This window comes from Ciconia boyciana, chromosome 1 (assembly GCF_034638445.1).
Source record: "Ciconia boyciana chromosome 1, ASM3463844v1, whole genome shotgun sequence".
Taxonomy (NCBI): Eukaryota; Metazoa; Chordata; class Aves; order Ciconiiformes; family Ciconiidae; genus Ciconia; species Ciconia boyciana.
This window is the reverse complement of record NC_132934.1, coordinates 152,173,089-152,185,963: the sequence shown is the minus strand read 5'-3', so window position 1 is coordinate 152,185,963 and position 12,875 is coordinate 152,173,089. Positions and strand designations below refer to the sequence as shown.

At 42.9% G+C, this 12,875-nt stretch overlaps 1 protein-coding gene and 1 long non-coding RNA gene across 4 annotated transcripts in view; one reads left to right on the top strand and one right to left on the bottom strand.

Moving 5' to 3' along the window:
• SH3RF3 (SH3 domain containing ring finger 3) overlaps positions 1-12,875 on the bottom strand; it is a 255,958-nt gene that overhangs the window by 148,841 nt on the left and 94,242 nt on the right. The gene's annotated exons all lie outside the window — the stretch shown is intronic.
• Positions 3,063-7,264, top strand: LOC140646218 (uncharacterized). Its single transcript, XR_012040369.1, has 3 exons — positions 3,063-3,199; positions 3,610-4,066; positions 6,404-7,264. It is a non-coding gene; the product is annotated as an uncharacterized lncRNA (long non-coding RNA).

The following is a 12,875-nucleotide window of genomic DNA, read 5'->3' as shown; positions in this document are numbered from 1 at the left end:
CTGACATTATTTAATACAAAACACAACAAAGGCTGCTGAGGTTTTTCTGCCACCTGCAAGACCAGAAGAGATAATTTCCTTCTGTGCTATGATATCAATAGCTCTGTGGCGAAGTACAGATGATTAGCAGAAAGTTGGAGGGATCTACCACTGAAAAAGGATTATTGCCAGTAGTTTTCATCTCTGTTACCACTGTTTCAGCTCCCTAAGTGTTTTCAACACAAGAGCATTGGTACTGAGCAGGTTTCTGAAAGCATTAGGAAATACATTATATTCACTGTTGAAATGGCTGTTCCTATGAAAGCCAAATGGGAGCAAACGAAGACAAAAGCTGAGCGCTTCTGAAAATGCCATCTCAAAGTTTTATGCCATCTTAACTCTGCACATAAATTCTCAGTATAATCTGGTCCCTTAACTATACTAATGTGGCCATGCGTGCCTCCCCCATAGAGTCAAGTCCATTTCTAGCTCCACCTGCACGACTCAACCAAGGTAAGGCTCTCAATGGCTGTGCTTCTCAAGCCTGGTCCTCACTCACAGCATGTCCACTTCCCACTGCTCTTGCAATGCAAGAGGACCTTCAAGAAGATACGAACGCAATAAGCATAAGAATTGAGGGTGGAGTCTGGAAGTCGATCCTTTCCTGAATCTCTTGCAGTTTAGTAACTATGACCTCCTAGATCCTCTAAAACGTCATAATGTCCTAGAATCCCACCTACATACGAAGAGGAGTCCCTTGCTCACTGCCTTCATTTACATAGTTTCTTTGTATTAGGAAGCATTCCTAATGCCTGAATGGGCCAGTTTAGCAAGTCATACAAATTACTCTGTAAGTCTGTCCTAACCTAGGAGATGCATAATGTCCACTTTTGTTGTCATTGAGCTGAAAAGTACTTTACCATCATCACCTGATTCATACACATAACCTTGCTTTTTTCCAGAAAAAATACAGAACAGAAATGTTCATTGCTGATTTCTCTTTTCTGCATCATTAACAATTTTGCCATCTCCATCAAGTAATGCCTTATACTGTTGCTAGGATATCTTTTCTTTCTAACATACTTAAATAATCTTTACTGTCCCCAGCTCTGCTAACCATTGATTTTTCCCTGATATCTTTAGCTTCCCTCATCAATTTTCTACACTTCATAACTTCTAACTTATATTGATTACCATCTCCTACTCTTTTTTTTTCATTTTGCTATAATATTGCTTCTTCATTTCTAATTACTGCTTTCCTCATAATCCTGAAACAGGATGGACTTTTAGCTGATAGTGTCCCACTCTGTAAGAGAATCTATATCTGCTCATCCAATAAAATCCCCTTTAAAAAGTCTTCTTTGCATTTTAATAGCAAAAGATTTTCTCAGTTAATTCTACTACAAGTTTTCCTTAGCTTTGTGTATTGACTCCTCTGAGGAACAAAGCATATATATTACTTGTTCTTTTATGGCACACACCTGCATGCCCGCATTGAATGTAATCAGGCTGTGATCACAGGCTCCTCACCAGCTGCTAGGGTAGAACATCTTTATCCATTATAAGAAGATTTTAGAAGACAGTTACTTCCTGAGGCAGTAAGTCACTCATCTTTTATTCGAACTTTAATAACGTTAGCATTGTCTTCATGAGGCAGGATGTCTCCCAGTGTGATGCCCTACATCGCTGCCATTCTTCCCTCCACCCATTACAGACAGAAATGTAACCAGCACCTAACAGATTTGGCTCCCTGGTTTAACGTGGTGAGCAATCTGAGGACCACCACACTCTTTAACGAAGCTCTGCTGCTTAATATCGATGCTTTCAAGATCCCAAAGTTTTGAGTTATCCTTATTCATACAACACGCAGCACTGGCTTTATGCAGACTGTGTAAACTATCCTCACTCCCTTCCCACCTTTCTTGCCCTCTCTGTCTTCCATAAACATGATAAAAATCAATGATCTCAATATTTCAGTGTTAGGAACCAACCTATTTGGTTTTAGAAATGGCATTTATACCATAATTGCATCTTTTCTTCAGGGATAATGTAGCATTCCTATGGCTTGTCTGAACTATTAACACAGTTTCCAAGCACTAAGATTATCGCTTTATCTGACATTCTATACCACATTGACTCAATTTGTTTACAAAAAAATCTGAGTTTGAACTCTTTACTGCTCCCTCTTTCGTTTTTAGTTTTCTATCTCTCTTGATGCATTATCTAGTTTCCAAGAGGGAAAACTAGGTCCTTTTCCTCCCACTTTGTATGTACAGGACTCTGTGGGAAGTGACACATAATTTTCCATAGAACCTAAACTTCCAGTTTCACCTCAGAAATACAGCCAACTATCCAAACCCTGGGTCTACCACCTTCTGTATTTTTTCACTCATTCGCTTGAAAGGATATCTAAGAAAATCACGCTGGCTTTTCTCCACGTCCTTGCCTGAAGTCTTCCATAATGTGCATAATTCTACATTTGCCCAAATAATTTCCTCTATTGTTGATAACCACTGGTGGCAACTTGCCAGCCTTACAGTTTCATTCCATGTTTTTATGCTAGGGAGACAGCTGACAGATTTCTTGCTGAATTCTCTATTCATTCGCCTAAACATAGCATTGCCGGTGATAGCTGAATTTTCGGATTACTGCAGAACTTCGTAGCAGCAGGCTGATTCCTCACTCCACAAGCTGTAACCCTTCGAGTATCTCTCCAGCGGCTCTCTCTTCTGCTCTGCAAGGGGAAGCTTCTCCCGTAATTTTTCCAGTGGGTACCTGGGACAGGTACGCTCCGCACCCTCCCCTCCCCCGATAAAGATCGGGGCTTTCGGCATGGCGATCCCCGGCTTTTCGCGCCTCATTTTCGCGCCTTTTGTGCTCTGCCGTGCCCCCAGGCACGTACACACCGCGGCAGGGGGAGCAGGAGAGGCGGGACCCCTTGGTCACCAGACAGCGTCCACAGCCAGTGAGGCGCCTCGGCTCGGAGAAGCTTCTAGATCATGACCAATTATGACCACAGCTCAGCTCCGACCCACGGTACAAATGGGACGCTGCCGGAGAGCCCCTTGAAGTGATCTTCTCAGAGCAGCAGGCCTGTGTTTGGGACCTCTCCCCTGGGGTTGGGACGCCGCCTGAGGAAACTTCCCGGGACTGAGTGCCCTCACCTCCTGTGGTGAGTGATTCCTTCTGGATCGATCCTTGAGCGAGCCCTCACCCCTAGGTAAGCGATTACAGCTTCTGGGTACCCACCAGAGAGAGAGAGTTTCCCCCTTTGTGAGCGTGTGTGCGCACTTTGGATCATCATTCTTGTGTGTATTGATGTGTAGTTACAATACCCTGACTGACACCTTGAAGCAGGTATGTGTTAAATGTTATCGGAGTGTTGATTGATTTTGTTGATACCCTGTTTCTCATTGGTACCTGTTGCATGGTTTTGGCTGTTTTGTGAAATAAAGTTGGTTGAGCTTGTTCCTCGTTTCAGTTTGTTCTAGTGTACCTCCATGATGGTATCTGAAAAAGGGTTGATATTTCTAGCTAGGTTGCATGTCTTCTCATTTGCTCCCATCATCTGATCACATTTCTTTAATTCCTAATTTTTCCTTTTTCCTTTTCACACATTCCTCCCCTTAGGATCTCAACAGCATCTGGTTGTCCAAGTCTTGTTTCTCTCAAATGCTGCACGGTGATGGGATCCAAGCTTCTAAGATCATGTATGTTCTCCTTCACTATGATGATTAGCTTGCGTTCATGTACTGGAAATCTCATGTCTTATCAAGAAAAGTCAGTCCAAAGTAGCTCCAAACTCTGGGTCTGATGAAAGAGCCACTGGTCCCTCACTGCACAAACATACAGATGTTTTCAAGAGGCTTACAAGAATCTCGCCTTGTTGGTCACATGGAGAACAAGCAGCCCCATCCCACAGAGACAACTGAACAAAGAATAAGAGAAAGGCATAAATACAGATGCTTCAGCAAAACACCACACGGGCCTTTCCACCTCTTCACTCAGAAAGCAGCCTGCAATTCCTGCCTTGCTGGGGTGAACTCTCCTTAGCATGACCACTGCCACATCCCTGTCTATATTTTAGGTAGTATTTAACCATTCTCATTTTACAAACTGTATCACCCTGGGAGACTACTCCTAGTTCATTTAGAATTGCCGGAGAAAAAATGACACTTCAGTTAGGTTATTATCTGAAGATTTATATAGATTAGCATAGATATGTCATTGTAATACATGTCTGGATTCGTATACCTTCAGCAGTCAAAAGTGAAAAAACCACGAGGGGTCTAGTTATGGTTATGCATATGGGCTTAGAGTCATCCCTCCTGACTTCAGAAACCTACTTGAGGCCCCCAAATTAGAAGGACAGCCACTCTTGCCTCCATATTTAGGCAATGAAGAGTGATAGACGGATTGAGTTTCTCTTGAAAAGAGCCTGAAATCAAGCTGCCTTCTGGAAAATGCTTATTCCTCTCCCCTGACTGCATGGAGGGGGCCTCTGTGACACGAGTTAGGTGGGCTGGTCCCTCACAAAGGTCAGCAGCTAGCAAATACCAGAGAAAATACTCAGTTAATGTTTGTCTCCTTTGAATTACAGTATTTTCCCAAAATAGACTGGTCAGCTTCCTCCCGAAGAGCTATTTTAGTTGTGCATTTTTCTAACATGCAGCTCTTGTGATCCTGTTCAGACACAACCAATGATTTCGTGCGTTAATAACACCTCGGTATTAAGGTAACCTAAGAATATAAAATGTTGAGGATGTGTGGTGTTCCAGTCTTAATGTGCTTTTCCTGAGGAGCTCTGCAATGAGGCCAGTTGTTAAGTGTTGTTATGACACACTCCTGGGCTTTCTCTTTGACTTCTTTTCACATCTTGTTGAGTTTTCCAACGCCTGAAAATGCCATTTCGATGTGCTGAGGTCATATGTTAAAAAGCTGAAAGCAGGGGCCCTTGCTAATGGTGCTCTGAAAGCAATTGTTTGGCAGAAGTTCATCGCATAAATCGCTCCATACTTTTTTAGAATCGTAAAAGGAAAAATTATACTTTGTCCTCTAAGGAGGGGATGTAAAGATGATGTCCAAGAGACATTGTTCAGCCACTGAGAGCTGGAATGGGGACTAGAATAAGTGGGTGGGGAGAGAAAAGGCCACTAGCATCAGCAAGCAGCCAGAAGAGCACCGGCAGGCCAGAGGAGGGGAGAGGGGAGTCAGGGAAGTTGTAAATAACAACCAGAAGAAATAAGAATATTCCTAAATACAAGTACAGAGGCAGGCAAGTCCCTCATCTACAAAGCTAACATCAGACTTCTGTTACATGGTCAAGTTATAACATTTAAATTTAACACAGATTTTCATAACTTTCATTTAAAATTTGTGCTAATTCCTGTTTGGAAATGCGTATTTTGTTTTAAGGATAGTTTATTTCAGTTTAGGTGGAACACAATTCTCAGCAGTTTTAACCAAGCAAAGTAATGTTAATTAAAACCAATGAAGGAGACCTCCCACAGCCTGCTGTACCACTTGAGGCACTCTGCCTTAAAGACATACTAAAAGTAAACATGCAATTTTTTTTTTACCTTTCTGATCTCTCAGGAAAAGGTTTTCTTAAAATGCCCAGGTGTTGGGAACAACATTTAAGATTGGTTGCATTGGTGGATTGCAGTAAGGGACAGCTTCGGTCAGGACAAAAAGGAATCACGTGGATACACAAAGTTCCCACTTCAAGCACTTTTCTCCCCAAACTGAAATCAACAGCACCTGGAGAAACAGTCCACAGAAATTTCCTCCCTGTATGCACAGAGCCAACACGCCATGAGTTCTCCCAGGAGCAATACTCCTTGGGTATCAGTGGGGGTGTGACAAGGTGATTTGCAACCTCTGAATCAGACCATCATGCTCATGCAACAGTGTTTGGCTCTGCTACCAGGACTCGTCACACCAAAATGTGCTGGACTGCTCAAGGGAGCAGCTTCACGGGTGGGACATAAAAGACTGGGATCTGAACCAGGCATTACTATTTGATCATAATATTTACAGTACTTAACTATAGAGTAATCCTTCTTTAATACTCAGATATTCAAGAATCATAAAATACAATTGCACATATGCCTAGCGACATGCTATACAAATACTGGCCAGCAAGGCTTGGTGAAAAAATAAAAAGGGTTAAATAAAAAGATAGTCTGTGCTTCAAGAGATCAGATATGGTTGGAACACAAAAGGAAACCATGAGGAAAGTTGCACCAAAATCTACAGGAAAAGCACACAGTTCAGTTTGTTTGTTTTTACAGTCATCAGGCAAAATAGAAATGCTAGCAGCAGTAAGAGAGAGCAAACAGGATTTTTGGGAAGCAAGGCCATTTCAGTTGTGTTCTGTTTTGTTTCCAGTCTTCCATCTCTATTTTATCTGCTTACATTGCAGACTCACGCTTGCAGAAGGGCTCGGAAACTGAGATCCAGGTAGACTGGATTTTTTAATATATGTGAGCCTGATTTTGTAAAGACGTGCTTACCATTGTCCACTTGAGTGGTGCCCCTGACAGCATAACTGGTTGTGAAGGCAATGGGAAGCACCATGAAGTTTTTCCAGGACCAGCAACTTGACAAGCAAAATCTCTGCCAGTTCAGGACCTCTGACACTTGGTGTGTACTGTATTCTACCGTTAATTAGAGTCTGCGTAGAGTATGAGTGCCCCTAAATGAGGGTATGAATTATTCTCATACACACAGCTATTCATACTGTGCATCAATTGTAAAATATTTTAATGCCCTGTGCAGTTGAAGATGACATCAGACCTTCTGAAATGTATACTAAACCTCCGGATTGCAATTCAAAGCATATGTTCTGCCTGGTCTGCTGAGGACATAATGGTACAAAACTAGGATGCCTTTAATGAATAAAACACTAGTCACTGATACCATGTGCATTATACATACTTTCCACTTCACAGGCAAAGCAGTTGCAGCTTTCACTGCCTGAAGCCCTACTACATCAGACCGTGACTGTATCACATCTGAGAACATAAGCACATTGAGGCAGTGCGGTCTTTGAACGGGAAACATTGAAATGAAACCAAAGGTGCTGCCCAAAGCATTGCTGGCGATCCCAGAGCTGGCACCTCTGTCTCTGAGTCAGCAGCAAACCCACACCGCAGGCTGTTCCTGGGATCACTGTGCAGCTCTGCCCAGAGAATCAAACCACATGTCGACCATTGCCTCTGCTCGAAAGAGATGCTACTCAACTTCTGGTTGCCTGGCCAGATTTCAGTTTAAACAGTCATACCCTGCCTACCTCTATTTCTCCAGCAGTTTCAACAGCGTATTATAACCTCATTATTTTGCTGCCCTAACTATCATTTTCTGTCCCTCTGCACTGCTAAAATAACTACTGTAATCCATGCCAAAAGTGCATTCCAGCAATACTCAAAATCACATTAAGGCTTTATCCTAAGCTTGCATTCAGCAGGGTGAATTTAAAGTACCTCAGCACAAGTTGCACAAGAAGACCCCCGGCACCCATTAGGAGCAGGCATGGGATCTACCTGTTGTGCACCTGGCAATGAGTGTCCCTTTGCTAATCCAGAAATGCTAAGGAAAGACAAGCTGGAAATACATTAGAAATTGGCCCAAATCCTGTCAACTATAAGAGAATAATGCTTCATCAATACTTGCATTGATTTAACCATATTTATTCCAAATTGGTTTTAGGACAAATTTAGTGCAATTTTGAAGCAGCTTATTTTGGTGCAATATCATCAGGGAGAGTGGTGGCTTTGTGCTGGTGTTTGGTTTTTTTTTCAGGATCCAGCTAAATGAAAATAAACTGCTCCTCCGGTAAAATATGAATGTTAATAGACAGACCTATGATGATCTAGATAAATCAGTATCTTAACCTGATGTACAGGTCTCTCAGCTTCCTTCCTTCATGGTGTCAAGTCCTTTGTGCTGATGTATCTCTATGTGTCCAATACGTGGGACCATGTAATGGGTATTTGCCCGATTGCGTGAGCCAAGAGGAGCTGGGACGCGCCAGTGATGGAGCTCCAAGGACAGTCCACACGCTGCCAGTGGGTCCCTCTCTCCTTGGGACCTCTGTGCGAGGTGCACCTCACCAGCAGATTGCAGCTCAAACCAGTCAGCAATAGCTGGACACCACAGGAGCGGATGGGAGCTGCAGACGTGTGAGATACAGGTCCATTTTCTGCTACGTCTGATTCTCGTAGTCCATTCACGAATAGCGCATAAGCTGTGTGCTGGATTGAGTATAAATTCACTGAGCTCTTCTCAGTTCCACACACTTTCATTCCAAATTGAGAATGCCCGTAAACAACTTTGCACAAAGGTAAGTCGATTAGGTTTGCCTTTTTGCTATTTTTGTGTAAGAGTGCTTGAAGTTTACTCCCAATTGCATATTGATGAATGTAACAGTCGCTCATGCATCCTTCCCAGCTCTGGTGGTGTATGTTTAAGAAGACAGAATGTGAGTGGTTCTGCTCTCAGTTGCATCTGTGCAAATGAGGCCTAAGTTTATTAATTAAATGTAATTGCACCAATCAAAACAAAAGTTTGAACACCTTATTTCAAATTATTTTGATAGAACACAGTTCATGCAATTAGATTTCACCTCATAAAAATGTCACCTTTTTATGGAAAAAAAGAGTATGTTGATTTCCAGTTTTCAGTTAAACATTTCTCCTTCTCATCACTCCTTTCCAGCAGAGCAAATATTTTTTGATTAGGCCTAGTAACCAATGTTTCCTAAGAGAACTATGATGAAGACTATTTCCAAAGTATTCAGCTTTCCATTTCCTGATTCTGACATTTCATTCACTTTAGGGTAAACTTAGCCAGTCAGGAAAGGCCCTCGTTTTTCTTCCAGGGTCCTCATAATCCAGGTCCTTTTTCCTGGACATAACACATCCTACTTTACTTAATTTCTAAGGTAGAACTTGTACAAATTCAAAGCAGATTGCTTCTTCCTCTCCTATTATTCTATTCTCCAGCCTATTCTTAGTTATACATATGAGTCTCAATACATCCAGAAAAGCTGCCTTTTGCTTTTTGGCTTTGGGAAGTGGGAATTATTTCTGAAGAAATTTATAAATATTTGCTCTGAATGCCTGAACAAATGAGTTATTTCCTGCGACTTGCCTCTTGATACCTTAAATCTGTTAGCATTTTGGCATCAGATCCTCCGTTCCCTCAGTGTCTCAGATCACAGCGTGAATTGATGGCTTATGAAAAAAGGACAAAGTAATCTCTGGAAACACTGAGAACCAAGAAAAAATAATTAAATAAAAATAGAAAGGAAAACAGCTTAGGCTCATCTGGAAGCAGAGGCTTGGCTGAAGAAACGTTAGCAGTTTCTGGTGGTTTTACTGTTGTCCTTCCTACATCTCCAAAGGGCAGGTTTAGAAAGGCTTCATGTCAGCAGATCCCTCCCGGCTCTCAGGCTGCTGCTCGGGATTTACGAGAGCCTCTCTGCAGAGAGGTCAAAACACACCCAGGGAGAGAACAAAGAATTTGGTGCATTTATGGCCGCTTCTCCACCCTCCAGTCGGGGTTTTGCTCCAGCTTCACTCCCGTCGCTCCGGTGAGACGTGGGGCCAGCCTGTGCCTGTTAGCCTGCACGTCTCCCAGTTAGATGTGAAACATATTTATTGGACACTGAAAATTTGCAGTAGGTGCATTTACTGTGCTCAAGAGCCGGGCTTGGAGGATGTCTGCTATCCGGTGCTGGGGGCGGGGAGTGACCAGTGGAGAAGTTGAAAGCATTATTCTCTAATGTTGGGACTTGAGTTCCCCTTCAAAACCAGATCCACAGTTCCCAGAAATTCAGGGAAAACTCCCACTGTGAATCGTAGGGGCTGGATGTCTGTCCCTCAGACAACAGGAGTGCATGCAAATCCTAATTCCTGCATGCGCTGCTCTGAAACAACCCAACAACTGCCCGGCACAAGATCATTTAAAGAGAGAAGAAATATATCTACATCAACTAGTTTCAGTCTTTCCTAAAATGACTACACTCCAGAAGCACTAACAAAGAAGCAGATGTAAGATTTTCTGTGACTTATCTCCAAGGCAATTATTTATAAATCTCCTTGATTCATTACGTGCCAAGCCTAAATTAATCCCCTGGTTTAACAACAGAAATGTGTATGTAGCCTTGCACATTGCAACCAATAGTGCATGCTAGGCATTTTGCTTTATAGATTATTTTTGATAGCATGAAGCAATTTTGCCCCTTTTGAATATTTTAGGCAGAAAAATAATTTTCTCAAAGAAAAGACCGTGGCTAGGGATAGTTCCTGCTGCGAGATCTTGTATCCTAGCTGCTTCTGAAGGCTTCTGAGGGGTCAGGGAAAGCCAGCACCGTATGTGGTTGAGAACTGTACAGAAAAAGCACACACCCAGATGCACATGTGCACACACACACACACACGTGCACACACACGTGCACACACACACACATGTCCACACACACGTGCACACATGCACAGACTTATGTAGAAAACTGCAAAGTATGATGTTCTTCCCTCTCTCCTCCCTCCCATAATAAAATAAAATTAAATGGCACGAGTCCCTAAAGATTAACATTCCCCAGGCTTAGCTATTTTGCTTATCCAAAAGACATCTTACTCCTGGCTGCCAGAGGCAGTCCAAACCAGGAATGACAGGGCAGCTGGCATGCTGCGGCCTAGTTTTGTCTGTGCTGTAATCTCTGCTGCATCAGCTACAGATTTAAAGGGGTGATGCTGCTATTTACGCCGTGTATGTCACAACTTCTTGCTCAAAGCATTGAAAAGTTCATGTTTGGCGGCTGGTATTTTTTTCCTCCTGCCCTCCACCCAAACACTAAGTGTTCGTGCTTTTTAATGAAAGTCAGCAAAGTACAGGATTTTAATTTAAGCTGTCAATCAACAGTAATGGAAGAGCCAGAAGGCCTGATGCTGCTTCTTCTCTGTGTGCTGAGTAAAGCTATGTTAGGGGGTATGTTTCAACAGGAATGAGCAAGGAAGGACTCAAGGCCAGAGTAATTAGCAACCAGGCCTTATCTAGGACAAATATTAGGAGAGAATAAAGCCATTAAAATATGCAGCTTATTTGCTGATGCTAAAGCAGATGCAGCTTCTTTTCACGGGAATTAAAAAATAATCAAGGCAATAGAAATTTTGTTCTGTGTTGTTACAATATCTGGCAGAAACTCCGCTCTCGCCAAGGGCAGGAAAGTTAAACTGAAAACAGGAGATGTCAAATAAGTGTCCACAATCTTACACGGTGTAGTGCTGGCCATAGCTGGGAGCCTGACCGACTGAGTGGGGCGATGCGAAGCTGTGGGTACTCGTAACCTGGAGGCCGGCCTCACAGATCATCCACGTGTCTACGCGGAGACTGTCACCCGCGGCACTGAGTCCCTCGGGGCAGTAGGGACTCCCCCTTCGGGTTCCCCAGGGCTCGCACATCCAAACCCACCTCTAGAGCAGCCCACTGCAGTGGAATAGACAGGCAAAAGTAAGCAAGGCAGCCCCAGCCCCATCCCCCCAGGGGCACCCACTGAGGTGTGGAGAGGGAGGTTCTGGCTCAGGATGGGGTGGCACATCCCGGGGCTGGGACTCTCCCCAGCCACAGGCACTGTAATGCGGAGAGGCTCGTGTGTGCACGAAAGGGAAGGGAGGCTGTCTCATGCCTCTTCTGCTCCTCATCACGCTATTTTTGGAGGGTCTTTCAGGCTATTCTCCTCTCTCTGGCGCTGCCCACTTTTTCTCCTGCCTGTCCCTCCTTTTGTGATTTCAAGAGGAAGTGGTGTCTGGTTTTATTGTCTGCTTTGATATTCATTTCCTATATGGCATAGGAGGATGACGTCTATAAAAAGCTATGCATCTATCTATCTATCTGTCTCTCCTAGATGGAGAAATAACTCAGCCTTAAATGAGACGCAATGCAACTCCTGATTAAATTGCCACATTAGTTATGTCTGACATGTTATAACCTTGAATACTAAGAAACCGAAAAAAATTAATTTAAAAAGAAAGCTATACGCAAATAGGAAGGATGATATTTATGTAGCAGGCGGCATTAGGCTTCAATCATTTTGGTTGAGATGCTCAGTTTGAGTCCTTCAGTCACTTTGTCAAAGGGCCACAAGTCCAACTTGCTTTTTACTTCCAGCATTCTGGGACTTGTTATTTGCCATTCACGGTGTTATTAATTCTGGCTGCCTGAACATTTTCATTATCAGAGGGAAAGGAGGAAACCAAAGATAACTTATCGGGCATTGTTCCTGTTTAGGTGCTCCTCTGAGATTTCCTTTAGACCGGAATGTATTTCATTAATTCGGGGGACATTCTGGCATAGATGTCTAATTAGATCTGCTTAATGGTTTTCATGTCACAGAGGCATGTAAATCTTTCCATGAAAGACGAGGTTTGTATTGAGAGATAATATCTTTTATTAGACCTCCAGACAGAATTGGAAGGGATGGACAAGATTTTCAGTTTCTCTAAAAAAAACTGTAATGCTTCGCTTCAAACTTTTCCTTTCTTACCTCTTCAGACACTCGGAGCTACAAAGACCTGACCACTGCAGTCTTTTCATGGCCTTTTTGTATCAGCAGTCACTTGTTTTTCACTAAGATATTTTGCCACATCTGTATTTTTCTTATTTCTTCCAGAATTTTGGTCTTCTGACATTCACCTGTTTTTTATAACCCGCTGCACATTACATTCTAGGAATGTTTATATTCAATTTTACCTCTTCAGAGGTGGAAGGGAGCCCAGATGGGGTTTCCTTCCAGGTTTATATGCCCAAACATCACCAACTCCCAGAGATTACAAAATGCTACGGTAGTGACTGTGGTTGTGTGTTATTGCCTACTTGACTTAAATGCGTATTGG